Source organism: Ascaphus truei, chromosome 17 (assembly GCF_040206685.1).
Source record: "Ascaphus truei isolate aAscTru1 chromosome 17, aAscTru1.hap1, whole genome shotgun sequence".
Lineage (NCBI taxonomy): Eukaryota > Metazoa > Chordata > Amphibia > Anura > Ascaphidae > Ascaphus > Ascaphus truei.
Window position 1 is genome coordinate 10,190,504 of NC_134499.1, and position 14,857 is coordinate 10,205,360.

Here is a 14,857-nt window from a genome sequence, read left to right on the forward strand (position 1 = left end):
ACACTGATATCTGGGGCCTCTTGCTTGTTCCATCGAGTTGCAATACAGCATCTTGTTGCTAAAATAATATGCGAGGCAAGCTTCCAGGTATTTTTGGTCAGGTCCTGATGGGGGTCTACCTAACAGGGCAAGCCAGGGTCCTACAAAGCACAGCGCCCAACAGAGTCAATATCTGTTTCCGTAGAGGTGTTATCGGACATGACCACCAGGTGTGAATTAGGGATCCCCTTTGCCCACATCCTCTGAACCTCAGGAGAGATCTTTCCTTATTTATGGCGTGTAGTTTAACCGGGGTTAGATACCATTTGAGTAGCACTTTGTACAAGTTCTCTTTGAGAACCGTGCATTGTGACGGTCGGAGGTTGCTGGCCTTCATTAATAAAGGTGAAGCCCGGCCGGTTGCCTCTACAGACTGTGGGTAATGGGCCAAGAGGGTTAGCTCTTGGGTCCAGTAAGGTAAAACCATGTATTTTCTGTAACCATGTCCCCATATACGGTTCCCTGCAGGGTTGTGGGATAGGAATGCCAGTAGGGTTGTGATTTCAGGAGATAGCTGCAGGAAGGTGACTTTGGGAGCAGGGAAGCAGGGGTGATTATTAGGGATCCCCTAGTCAGCCCCATGTGTATTTGGGCAGGAATCCACTGCCCAAAATGTGTTAAAAGTATTTTGTGTGTTTTTCCCTTTCCGGGCATGAAATCAAACATCAAACAGGGATTTCTGGTGCCTGAGTTTTATGGGGGATTTTGCGGAGAAAGTGGCGTCAGAATGTGCATATCAGGTCGGGGACCAGAGTTACCGGTTCCCCGATAAATGTATCCGACAATCAGGCATGATTTTCGGATACATGTATGCACATCGCCCCAGCAATATCTCCACTTAAAAACGTAACCGCGACTCACCACCAAGGTGCCCTGCTTCAGCACAAGCCCAGGAAGGAAAGTGAGCCACGATTAAATGTATTTTGATAAGGTTTGGGTAGTTTGCTCTATAGGTGTCGTCATATTGTCTTGTTATGTACACTCCCAGATATCTCATTTTGTCTGGGAGTCCATTTTATTGGGATTGTTTTCTTTAGTGCACTTTCTGTTTCTCTAGGTATGTGTAGGCCTATAGCCTCTGATTTAGTGTGGTTCACTTTGAAGTTTGATAGTTTGCCAAATTCGTCCAATTTGTCAAATAGGTTTTTAAGTGAAGTTTCTGGGTTAGTTAGGGAGAGTAGAGTGTCGTCCGCGAATAAGGACACTTTGTATATATTGTTTCCTATAGGAACTCCCTCTATCCCCTGATTCTCTCTAATCCTTGAGGCTAGTACTTCAATGCACATGGCAAACAGCATAGGTGAGAGTGGGCATCCCTGTCTAGTTCCGTTAGTGACTTTAAATGGTGCTGAAGTGTAGCCTGAGGTACGCACTGTAGCTATTGGGTTGGAGTATAACGCTTTAATGCCCATTATAAAATTTTCGTGTATGCCCATCTCTCTGAAAACTCGGAACATAAACGACCAGTCCACTCGGTCAAAAGCCTTCTCGGCATCTAACCCCAGGACCAGTATGGGATGTTGGTTCGTATTACTGTTGTGAATAATATTAATTATTCTCCGAATGTTATCGGAAGCTTGTCATTCTGGGGTGAACCCCACCTGGTCTGGGTGGATCAAGGTGTTTAGTACTCGGTTCAATCTAGTTGCTAAGATTTTGGCGAATAGTTTTATGTCTGTATTGATCAGAGTTTTATGTCTGTATTGATTAGCTAGAGCATAACGCAGGATCTTTGCCTTCTTTTAGTATGACGATAATGGAGGCTTCTAGGGATTATTTCGGTGGGGCTTCACCATCTAGAATCTTGTTGAACCATCGGACTAGGTATGGTTTCAGTATGTTTTCAAATTTCTTGTAGTAGAAGTTAGTGAACCCGTCTGGGCCTGGGGCTTTAGAGTTCTTGAGGGATTTAATAGCTGCTGATACCTCCTCGAATGTTATTGGGGCTCCTAAATGGGCAGATTCTTGTGACGATGGGGAGGATTTGGCCCGGGATTAAAGGAGTTACCCCTCAATTGGCCACTCTCTACCCTCACCTGGGAAGCAAGGGGTTAACTGGACTGAGGTCCAGTAATGTGTTTTTACCTCGCTTCAATATCCAAATGCTTATTCCCCTGTGTAACTGTATTGTGTTATCCTAGTGTTTGCACCCACACATACACTAGGGTTGCTGCGGGAGGGAATGGGTTAATGTTAAAACAGTGATTCTAGCCCTTTGTTTAAATTACCCTCAAAGATGCCTGCCTACTAAATGCAAATGGTCAGGAGAGCGACCAAATGGTCAGGAAGCTGGAGTGGGTTGTGAGCGTTATAACTCGCACTTAAAAACGCCTCTGATTTAGGAGATCAGAATGAGTGACATTATTAAATATAAGAGTATTATGAGATGTCCTCGGCTGAACATGCTAAGAGTTACATATGTGTATTCGTGGGACCAAGCCCCAACTAACGAATACAGACACCTGAGGTTTAACAGATACTTAGAGCCATATATTAATATCTCTCTTAATTTTAATATAACACTGTAATATTTAGTCTCATTGGGAGCGTCATGCGTGACGGAATGTATTAATATGTCTCGCGTGCCAGTAAGTATTACTGAACTGAAGTTATCAAGTTATTTACAGTGTATATGGAATTTTGGTTCTGTTCTGGAAACTGCAGATTCCACTGTTATGTTAATAGGCAGGAAGAACATCCTGCCAGGATTTACAAAGCCAGGTGATCAAAGGCTAATTGCCTAATTGTTTATGCTGGGCCCAGGAACCAGGAACTGGCTAGTTTAAGTGTGATACTTCACACTACACAATGGAAGTCAAAAATCTGCTTCAAAAAGCTTCAAAAGGATTTTTCCTAGACAGCGCAGCATCTTGATTGTAAGAGAAGGGTTAAAATGGTATATAAACCAGAGTCCCCCTTACTCATTGTCTTCATGCAAAGTTCCTCATGTCTTCATGCCAGAGAACCTTCATGTGTCTTCATGACCTGCCTGTCTTGCTGTGATGTCAACTGAAATATGGAAGAAATGGCCCATCCTGTATCCTGATGGCTTTCTTGTCATAATCTTTAAGTAGGTGTCTATATTTTGCCTGTTATTTGTATATCTTGTTTGTTCACCTTTATCAAGGAATAAATTATATTTTATCATATCTAAGTCTCGTCCCAGTTCAACCCAGTTATATATATATTTTTTGGTGTGTATTATTAATAGCCTGTCACAAAGCTCCCGTCACAGGCTTATTAATAAAACTGGTGGCAAGCAGCGGGATTGAACTGGACCTGTATTACTAGTGTTCTGCGGGATACTGTAATATAGTGGGAACTTGATGGTAATTGCAAGTTCCTGGGACTAAAGATATTGAACACACAGTGTACAACATATAACACAAGATATGGCACCTCCTCACTGTTCCCCTACTTGTGAGAAGCATTACCTCCAGAACCAAAGTGCCGGCCATCCGTCTGACTGGAGCCGGGCACCGAGACCGTAGGAGTGCATCAAGTCGGCGCGGGGACCAGCAGCCAGCAAGGCTGAGAGAGAGAGACAGTGATCGGTGAGCATGAAACTCGGCAGGCTGAGCAAAGATCCACAGCTGCAGCCACTGTAACCATCAAACCGCCCGGAGAGCAGGGAATGGACCCAGCTCCGGGACGGCAAAGACTTGTGGAGGGAGCAGGTGGTCTTGGAGACCACAGAAGTCTTGCACCAGGAGAGGTAACGGCCGTTGCGGTGGCCCGTCCATTTTCCCTGAAAGAGCTAGCACTGGTGTGTGCGTTGGGCAAGACGTGGTTCCCGGCGAAGTGGACTCAGTTCCTGGCGTCGGTACCACACCGACCCGCTTATCCCCTCCTAGAGCCCGGCGCTCAAGCAACTCCGCTCTGGACTCCGTTGCCCCTTGCTGGGGTTAGTCCACCGGCGGTGGAGAAGCTCTGGAATGAGCCCGGCGCTCCAGCAACTCCGCTCTGGACTCCGTTGCCCCTTGCTGGGGTTAGTCCACCGGTGGCGGGGAAGCACCGGCAGCCGCTGCGGCACTGCCAACAAATGGGCCACAATAATGCCCGGTGCCCTGACCGTGCGCGGTCAGGCGAAGAAGCCCCTCAGGGCCAGCGCTCACGAGCTGCGGAAAAGATGACCCAGTTAGCGGCATCCTCTGATGGCTCCCGTCCAGCCGGGGCGACAACCCTCCTCGGGACGTCTCCTGGAGAACCTGGACGGGCTGCATCAGCAACAGCGGCGGAGAGCGACGGCCATCCACCTGATCCCGGCGGAGAACCGGCGGTGGCAGCAGAGAAGGAGCCGCCACTCCGGCATCCTGCCGGCGGCAATTTTATTTGGGGGGAGGGACAGGGTTTGCGGGAGGGGGTTATTTTACCAAGTTTGCATGGAGCTGTGTTTCTCCACAAAGACCTGGGACCCCGGTCCTGCATCATTCCCCCTGTGCCAACCCCGGGCGCTACTGCGGCGGCGACCCGTTGCTTCCCGGCCCAGATGATGCCGGCGGCGGCCACTCCAGTCCCCCTGCAATTGGGACCAACAAAGGCGGCGGTCTCTGCGGGGACCAGCGAGGTAAGCCAGACCAAGTCGCAGACTGACTCTGACTTATTTTTCCCTATGACTGTACCCTGTTGTTTCACTATACGGGTGACTGGGGGGTGGCAGGAGATAGGGGTACCAGGGGAGGGGAAGGAATGGCAGCTTGTAGGGCAGCTAGACTTCCCCATTACCCTGGCGAAGCAGCAAGGGGACTCTCGGTTAAGAGCCCCACTGTTGCAGCCTGGCTATGGGCCGGAGGTATCAGGGGTTGTGGCAAAGTTAGACAACCCCCAGATTTCAGGGGTAGTGGCAAAGTTAGACCACCCCCAGATTACCTGCCGGCCAGAAGCTAAGGTGGGTGCATTTGCACCAGCAACCCTGAGCTCACCTCCGGTAATGAGGGCACAGCTTCAGGGAGAGGGGCTAGCCCCGTTAGCACCCAGCTCTAGGGTAGGATTGCCTGGGAGAGGGTTGGGTGGGCCAGTGGGAACCGGGGAGGGAAGGGCAGCAAGTGAGCCAGCCAGATTTCCCCATTACCCTGGCGGAGCAACAAGGGGACTCTCAGTTAAGAGCCCCACTGTTGCAGCCTTGCTATGGGCTGGAGGTATCGGGGGTTGTGGCAAAGTTAGACCATCCCCAGATTACCTGCCAGCCAGGAGCTAAAGTGGGTGCATCTGCACCAGCAACCCTGAGCTCATTCCCGGTAATGGGGAGACAGTGTCAGGGAGATGGCCTCACTCAGGTGTCCCTAGGATCCAGGCTAGGATTAGCTAGGGAGAAGCGGAGTGAGGGGAGGCTGCAGGTAGGTAGCCAGCATCAGATCTCAGTGGGAGAAGAAGGGCTAGTGGTAGCCGAGGAGGTACAGCAGCAGGTATTCCAGCTAGAGTTTCCCGTTACCCTGGCAGAGCCCCAGGGGGTTTCTCAGATCAGCAACCCCCTGTTGCAGCCTGGCTATGGGCTGGGGGTATCCTGGGCAGTGGAAAGCTTGTGCCACCCCAGGGATACCTGCCAGCCAAGAGCTAAGGCAGTTGCATCTGGAGAGATGCCCCTGAGCTCATCCCTGGTAAGGGGGAGACAAGTTCAGGGAGGTAGGTGCACTCAGGTAGTTCCAGGGTCTGGGTTAGGATTGCCCAGGTGGGAGAGGAGTGCAGGTGGGCTGCAGGGAGGTAAGCAGCAGGAGTCATCAGCAGGGGCTGAGGTGCTGGGCCTAGGGGAGGCTAGGCAGGGAGACACTGGGGAGCAGGGGGAGATAGGAGGTCAGTGGGGTGTCAGGCAGCTGGCAGAAGCTAGGGATGGGCTAGGTAGGCAGAAGGTCCCTTGTTCTGACTGTCTAGGAGTGACCCCCCCCGACAGATTCCCCAGGGTTCCCAAAGGAGGGGCTGTGGGTAGATAGGCAGCCAGGGAGGAGAGTCAGGAGTATAGCAGAGCAGCTACAGGTAGGCACAGAGCCAGGGCAGGTAGGGTCCCTACAGGATAGTGACATAGCTCTTTCCCAGACTTGGTTGACAGTAAAGCGACGGTCTGTGCTTGATAGCTGGTCTCTGGCAGGTGCAGAGACATGCCAGTCTCTGGGCAGTGTGCAGCCTGGTCTGCAAAGGGGCCCCTTCACCATGGACTTGGTTCACCAGGCACTGGGTGGGAGGCAGAGGGAGGCAAAGGAGAATGCCCGGCGGCCACGGTGGAGCCCTGCTCCACAGGATCTGGACTTCACGATCCACTGTGGCCAGGACAATGTACTGGACAATGCCGGAGGACAATTTTGCCAGGCCAACCCCTCAGGACTTATTGAGTGTTTCAAGGGCGCCAGTGGTATCCCAGTGCCAGAGGGAGGCAGCTGGGGCACCAGGCACCCCTTGAGCAGGGGAGGTGTGACGATGGGGAGGATTTGGCCCGGGATTAAAGGGGTTACGCCCCAATTGGCCACCCTCTACCCTCACCTGGGAAGCAAGGTGTTAACTGGACTGAGGTCCAGTAATGTGTTTTTACCTCGCTTCAATATCCAAATGCTTATTCCCCTGTGTAACTGTATTGTGTTATCCTAGTGTTTGCACCCACACATACACTAGGGTTGCTGCGGGAGGGAATTGGTTAATGTTAAAACAGTGATTCTAGCCCTTTGTTTAAATTACCCTCAAAGATGCCTGCCTACTAAATACAAATGGTCAGGAGAGCGACCAAATGGTCAGGAAGCTGGAGTGGGGGTGAGCGTTATAACTCACACTTACAAATGCCTCTGATTTAGGAGATCAGAATGAGTGACCTTATATAAGAGTATTATGAGATGTCCTCGGCTGAACATGCTAAGAGTTACATATGTGTATTCGTGGGACCAAGCCCCAACTAACGAATACAGACACCTGAGGTTTAACAGATACTAAGAGCCATATATTAATATCTCTCTTAATTTTAATATTACACTGTAATATTTAGTCTCATTGGGAGCGTCATCCGTGACGGATGTATTAATATGTCTCGCGTGCCAGTAAGTATTACTGAACTGAAGTTATCAAGTTATTTACAGTGTATATGGAATTTTGGTTCTGTTATGGAAACTGCAGATTCCACTGTTATGTTAATAGGCAGGAAGAACATCCTGCCAGGATTTACAAAGCCAGGTGATCAAAGGCTAATTGCCTAATTGTTTATGCTGGGCCCAGGAACCAAGAACTGACTAGTTTAAGTGTGATACTTCACACTAAACAATGGAAGTCAAAAATCTGCTTCAAAAAGCTTCAAAAGGATTTTTCCTAGACAGCGCGGCATCTTGATTGTAAGAGAAGGGTTAAAATGGTATATAAGCCAGAGTCACCCCTTACTCATTGTCTTCATGCAAAGTTCCTCATGTCTTCATGCCAGAGGTCCTTCATGTGTCTTCATGACCTGCCTGTCTTGCTGTGATGTCAACTGAAATATGGAAGAAATGGCCCATCCTGTATCCTGATGGCTTTCTTGTTATAATCTTTAAGTAAGTGTCTATATTTTGCCTGTTATTTGTATATCTTGTGTGTTCACCTTTATCAAGGAATAAATTATATTTTATCATATCTAAGTCTCGTCCCAGTTCAACCCAGTTATATATATATTTTTGGTGTGTATTATTAATAGCTTGTCACAAAGCTCCCGTCACAATTCTAATTTATCTAATTTTGTTCATTTTGATCCTTTTATGTATTCATCTAGTTTTGTTTCTAGCTCCCTGTTGTCTCGGTCTGGATTTGTCAGGTTATATAAGTCGCTGTAGTATTGAACGAACTCTTTGTTGATTTCGGCTGGGTTATAAATTAAGTTATTTTGGTTGGTTTTAATGCTGTATATATTAAGGCTCGCTGTTTTATTTCGGAGTTTGGCCGCCAGTTGTCTGTCAGCTTTATTGCCTTTTTCATAAAAGGTCTGGTTTGTCCACCTCATTGCTTTCTCGGTATCTTCTATCAGTATGCCCTTAAGCTCTGATCTATCTTTATCAATCGTGGCACTAACGGTATCAGTTGAATTTTGTTGATAGGTCTCTTCGTTATAGCTAATGCTATTATTGAGGCTGTTTATCCTCTTTAATTTCTCCCTTTTCCTATAAGAGGCAATACTGATTACTTTATCCCTTAAAGTGGCTTTGTGCGCTGCCCATAGTGTGCAATCGCTGACTTGGCCATTGTCGTTTAGTGAGAAATAATCCCGTGTGGCGGTTTCTATGACTTTTTTGGTTTTTGGGATCCTAAGTAGGAGGTCATTCATACGCCAGAGTGTGCCTGTCGGCCTCTGGTGCATGTCTCTTATGGTTAATGATACTGGGGCGTGGTCTGACCATGTTATATTGTCTATATGTGCTTTTGTTATCCGGCCAGCCAGTTCTCTAGATATAAGAATATAGTCAATGCGGGTGTATTGCCTGTGTCGGGCCGAATAAAAGGTAAAACCTTTGGTTATGGGGTTCATTAGTCTCCAAGAGTCGACCAACCCGCTCGTTTTTATGTTTTGTTTAAGGGCGATTGAGCTCCTCAATCTCGAGTGGTGCTCTTTACTCGTGAGTCTCGCCTTATCTTTAGTGCAATCTATAACTGTGTTGAGATCACCTCCAATTATTAAGTAGCCCTTCTTGTTTTGGTTTATTATGTCGAAGGCCTCGTTGATGAAGCTCTCCTGGTCGGTATTAGGGGCGTATAGGCATACTAGTGTTAGTTCAGCTGTGCCCAGTTTGCCTGAAACAATTAACATTCTACCGATCTTATCTCTTTTTATTTTTCTACATCAAAGGGGACGCTGGTTCTAATCAGGATGGCTACTCCTGCTTTTTTATCTATCTGCTGGTGAGTGGAAGATTTGGTGGAAATTCCTGTCTCTTAACCTGGCCGTATCTATTCAGATGTGTTTCCTGGATCATATGTATGTCGCTTTGCCTAGCTTTGAGATCCCTAAACAATAGTCTCCTTTTCATGGGAGAATTCAGGCCCTTTACATTCTGGGTGTTTAACTTTAGTAATTTAGAGCCATATACTTGTTTAAGATATCTTGCGGAGATAATCGCTATGGACACCTTTTTATTATTGGGTGTCCTGTGGGGATTTTCGGGTTGTCTAGATCTTATCTTAGCTTGTTTTATAAATGTGACTTTTTGGGTGTATACAAGTGTGTATAGGTTGGGATGGAGTGTGGGCGGGGGGGGGGGGGGTAGAACTAAAGTAACATTGTTTTTTTTTTAACATGGTATGGGATAGGGCCCTCTGTTGCTTTGGGCCTTTGACTCTGCTTTTGGGGTGTTTGGGACATGCAGAGTCAAGAAAAAGTGAAGGGTATGTGTGGGGTGCGGTCTGAAAGGTTGTGAACGTATACAGTCAGCGTCCCTGCTTGGACCCGCGTCAGTGGTCCGGTTTGCTGGGTAACCCTCTTTTCTAGTTGGGCAGACTGGAACTAGAACACATATATAAGGAGATAAAACACAACAGTCAAACGTTTGGAGCAATCATAACGTAAAGTGGAACACGGTTACATGGTTAGTTAGGCTAAACAAAGTCTTTAGAGGAATAATAATGCCTTATTCCTGCTTCTAGCAATTGTTTAGTTATTCTGCTCTCTTTTTCTCTTCCTCGTGCCCCCTGTTGTTCGCAACCTTCTATTTGAAACGGCATAGAAGGTAACGTCACTTGTGTGACGTCCGACTAACCCGACATATGAGTCCTCCCCCTGATGAATGGCGCGAAACATATGTCGGGTTAGTCGGACGTCACACAAGTGACGTCACTGAGGAGCGTCGGCCCATGCGGCTGATGCGGTCCAATACCAGCTACACACGGCTTGTATAGTTTTTTCCTCTCTGCTGCTAGGGTTCGCTGAAACCCTTACCTGCATTAACGGTTTTTACACATGTAGTGGTGACTTATTTTGACCATCCTGTCTATGCAATGCGTATGAGTACCTCCTGCATGTATACATGCGTTGCAGGACTCACTGATATACATTAGCAGTTTATTTGCAGTTGCCAAACAGCAGTTACTTTTGGGTTTAGACAAGCTATACCTCTTTACTTAGTGTTACCCTGCATTGCCCAGTTTATCCTTACATAGGCACTTGCATTGGTCGGACACGATATTATGTTTAGAGTGATATATACGTGTGTATTTTGAGTCCCAGCACGCCACCGGCAACTATGTTTTAGGTATTGATTCCCTGACATATATTAGCCTATATATTGCAACAGTGTTGTCTTTGTGCGTTTGTTGCAATCTGCTGTTGTTTAACAGATGTACCTAATACAGTCAATTTATCTGTGCAAATTAAGGTCAATCTTGTAACACTGTATATGCTAGCAACACTTGTGGACTTAGATTAGCAACATCTTACATTTAGCAACTAGTACCGCAGAGCCTTTGTGACCGCAGGAGGGGAAAGGTAATCTTCTGACTGCAGAATCAAAGCAGTAATTCATCAGATTTTCCTCTATTCCCTTCTCCACCGCTCGCACATGGGGATTTTAAACAATATTTTTACCATTGAGTGTGATAATTAGATGTATTAAAGAATTTTTTGTTTTTTCGTCGGTTCCACGCCCTGACAGGGACTAGTGCGCAGCCTTTGGTAACCAGGAGCAACGTATTTTTTTGTAGGTTGAGTGCAGACTAGTGGGGTGCTTTACTCAATTTTCTCTTGAGCTCTCTTTCTCAGGTAGCTTGTATCTTCTCCGAGTTCGCGTCTTTTGGCGATTGTTGTTGGTGCGAGGTCTGAGAAGATCTGTAGTTCTGCATTTTCAAAAAGGATCTTGTCTAGGCTTCTGACCTTGTTGAATATTTCCTCTTTGGTGGTATAATAGTGGAGCCTTGTAATTATATCTCTGGGCCCTCTGTTTTCGAATTCTTTCGGTCTGTATATTCTGTGGGCTCTGTCCAGTTCCAGCTTAGCGTTGGTAGCTTCAGGGAGAATACTCTGGAATAGCCTGTTGAGGTAGGGCTCGATTTCTTCATTGGGGACTGACTCTGGGATGTTACGGATTCTGAGATTGTTCCTCCGCGATCTATTCTCTGCCTCTTCTTGGGCATCCTGGAGTCGGGCAATCTGTTCTTTTATTTGGGATATTTCTCCGTCCGTCTCCACTTGCCTTTCGGTGACCGCCTCCACGGCTACCTCCAGTCCTGTTGTCCGTTCTTCCACCTCCACGACCCTGGTGTGGAGGCTCTGCATTGCGCTTTGCAGCTCCTCGTGGAACGTCTGCTTTATTTCTTTAACCCAGACTTTTAGCTCGTTTCTGATGTCTGGGTTTTGCTCTGCGTCCGAGCCCGAGTCTGTTTCCTCTGGGTCTTGGGCTTGTGCAGCTTTTCCCTTGCCTGTTAGTGAAGGTGTAGCGCTTCTTTTCGTGAAGAACGTGGAGGCTTCTGGTTTCCCTGACTTTCTGGGGGGAGCCATGTCGCAGGCGCTCAGCTGGAGGGTGTGCGAGTGTGTCAGTTCTCGATCTTTATTTTTATGCTTTGTTTGGCTACGTTAAATTATAGAAACTCGGCGCATGCGTGACGGGTATGGAGATGGAGGCTTGAACTGACCGCTCCGCTACCCGCCGGCGAAAATCAATAAAATAATAGCAAAAAACTTAACACAACCGAAATGAAAAAGCTGCCCCAGATCAACAAGTCACACCGGACACACGAGGATGGCGGCGACCCCAAAGAAGACCAAACAAAAGGTGGATGTCCGCACATACTTCTCAGGGGCGAAAAAGACCCGGGAAACTGAAAACATGGCGGTCTCCGACTCTGACTCCGCGCCGGAGCTAGAAATAGCCACAGAGGAGCATACCGGGTCGCTCAAGAGAGAAATAGCACAGCTTCTCTCCGACCTGAAGACATTTTTTCGGGGGGAGGTGGAACACTTGAGGAGAGATATCCTCAGCATCGGCACCCGCACGAATGAATTGGAGGAGAAGATGGAGGCGACTACCAAGTGCCAGAGAGAGTCCAGCTCCCGGATCGCTAAGCTAGAGAGGAGGGTGGCGGAACTGGAGGAGCGCCATGAAGATAGCGAGAACCGGGATAGGAGAAATAATTTACGGGTCAGGGGGATCCCAGAGAGATTCTGGACCCAGAGCAGCTACTCAATAGATGGATGTCATCTATTATGCCGGGGAAAACGGAGGCTGAACTGGTCATGGACCGGTGCCACCGTGCTCTACGGGCCCGTCCACTGCCCAACAATCCCCCCAGAGATATAATCCTCTGCCTTCACCACTTCACCACTAAGGAGGAAATATGCAAGCTTACCAGGGCCACTCCGCTCGTGCCGTTCGAAGGGGTGGAAATGGCCATATATCAGGACATTTCACCAATAACGCTGGCACAACAGAAGACCCTCCAGCCCGTTACCAGACTGCTGAGGGACAAGGGGATAAGATACAGGTGGGCCTTCCCCTTTGCGCTGATAGTGGTGCAGAATGGCCGGACACATGCGCTCAAACATCTGTCGGATGGGCCGGAGTTTCTGAAGAGGCTGGGTCTCCCTGACACACTGCAGGTACCAGAGGCCTGTCCGCCCCGACCGGCAGAATGGGAGAAGGTGAGCCCAGCGGCCGGGCAGAGAAGGGAAAAGGCAGGAAGCTCGAGACCCATCTGAACTTCGTCTGATCTGCTTCCCTAAAACGTCCCAAGTTGCCTATATCTGGCCCTGGCTATCCCTCTATTTGATTGCTGACCCGGGCCGGGGCCCGGTTCCCCCCCCTAACTGTCGCCCAAACCTAAAAGATTGCACCTCTAAGAAGGAGCCAGCGGTAGCTGAAAATTAACGAGCCCTTACTCACCAAAATGGTGGCCCAGCAGGCTACGCAGGACGATCAGGTGAAGGTGCGCTGGAAAAGAATGGCAGACGTTGTTTTGGCGCGAAGCTGTGGAGCTCCAGCCGGCTCAGCCCTCGGGACACGCCTGCTTCCTCTGCTGCTCGCGGGCGGATGTGCGTTCCCAAAGATGATGACGCCGGGGGGCGGGTCCCCACGGAGCCCCGTCTGACCGGAAGTGACAGCACCGGAAGAACCCGTAGCTTACAAGAGGGTCTGGACTAGGGCCGGGGGGGGGCTCCCCGGGAGGTGCGCGAATTCCCACGCCGGGGAGCGGGGAGGGGGGTGAGGGATGGCTGCCGCAGGGGGGAGGGTTCCTGGGCCCAGGACTTGACACGGGCTTCAGGCCCAGCAGGACACCCGATGGGGGACTTGGCGCAGGGACGACGGGGGGCGGGAGGTGGTAAGTGTAATTACGCGCGGATAAATTTAAGGCAATAGGAAGCTAGGGACAGATAGCACCCAGGTAAATCTGGAATAGAGAGTGGGCTTGCACCCGCAGCGGAGGGAAACAAACACTACCGCACACAATGGTGCAAGCTGCGCAGGTAGGGCAAAGTTAGAAGGGGTTCCAGCTTAGGTATCTTTAGTTATCCTTAGTAATCCTTAGTTATCCTTTTTACCCATATGAATTTTTATGCTCCCCTAACCCCATAGTCCCAATCTTTCACCATCTCCCGAAGATCCATAAATCGCTCACAAGTCCCCCGGGACGTCCCATTGTGGCGAGCATTGGATCTTTGGGAGATGGGCCTTAATACGATCCGTTCTATCTAATCCTAATCCGTATTATGGGTAAGGAACGTGGTGAGAGAGCAGAGCACTGCCGCAAAAAAGAAAATCAAAAAAAGAGGGCCTGATGCAAAAAAATAAATTATTTATTAGGCATGATGGCCAAAAAGAACAAACACACTAAGGTTTAAAACTCTGACGCGTTTCCCGCCGTGGAGGCGCTTTATCAAAGAGTACTAATGCTCCATAGAAGTCGGATTATATAATGGTCAGAGGCAAGTGCACGCCCACAATTAGGTTGATGCTGAATGGTATAAGCTGAGAGATATAAGCAATCAGCTAGATCCTCAGCCCAGCAGGATCTGCAATAGGAGAAGTGCCCTAAACCTCTGAACACAATATCAATCCGATGGAGCTTGACAATAAACAACAGTTAACATGTGAAACAATAATCAAAAACAGAAGACTAATATCCCTATAAAAACAAAACAATTTTCAAAAAAGAAAAAAGAACAATAAGTCCGAAGACAGTAAAAAACTATATATAAATAAACACTATATTATGAATAAATATGAAAGAATAATAATAAATGTATCCCTTAATATATAAAAAGTGATCTAATATACATAAGTTACAGCATGTGATAAGAGAAAACTGAAGTGATTATAGGTATGTAAAAGATATGTGTAATTGACAAAAATAAATATGCCTAATAAAAAATAATAAAGTTGAAATTAAACATATGTAACATGAATATTTAAAATATAATAAAGAGTAATAATAAACATTAGTCTTACAAAATTATATAGAATAAGTGAAATAAAACCAAAAAACAAAATGATTTAAAAAACCCTGATATAATGTGAAGTATTATATGATAGTCACCAATATTTATAATATACTAACATAATATATCATAATATGATATCCTGAAGTGATATTTCATATAATAAAAAATATATTAAAGCATAATAAATATATATAAATGTATATAATATATATATATATAGAAAATGTAAACGTATATGATTATAAATAAATGATAAATGAAAGGTATATCAAAGATAAATTAAAAATCATAATGTGGTGACATATCCTTAAGTGTAGATCACAAACAAAAATGGTAAAGGAATATGGCTATAGGTAGTCATATAGACAGAATATCCAAATATGATAATATATTAAACCAAAACATAATCTTGAAACAAATCTTCAAAAGAAGTATACAATAAAGAATAAATATCTTAAC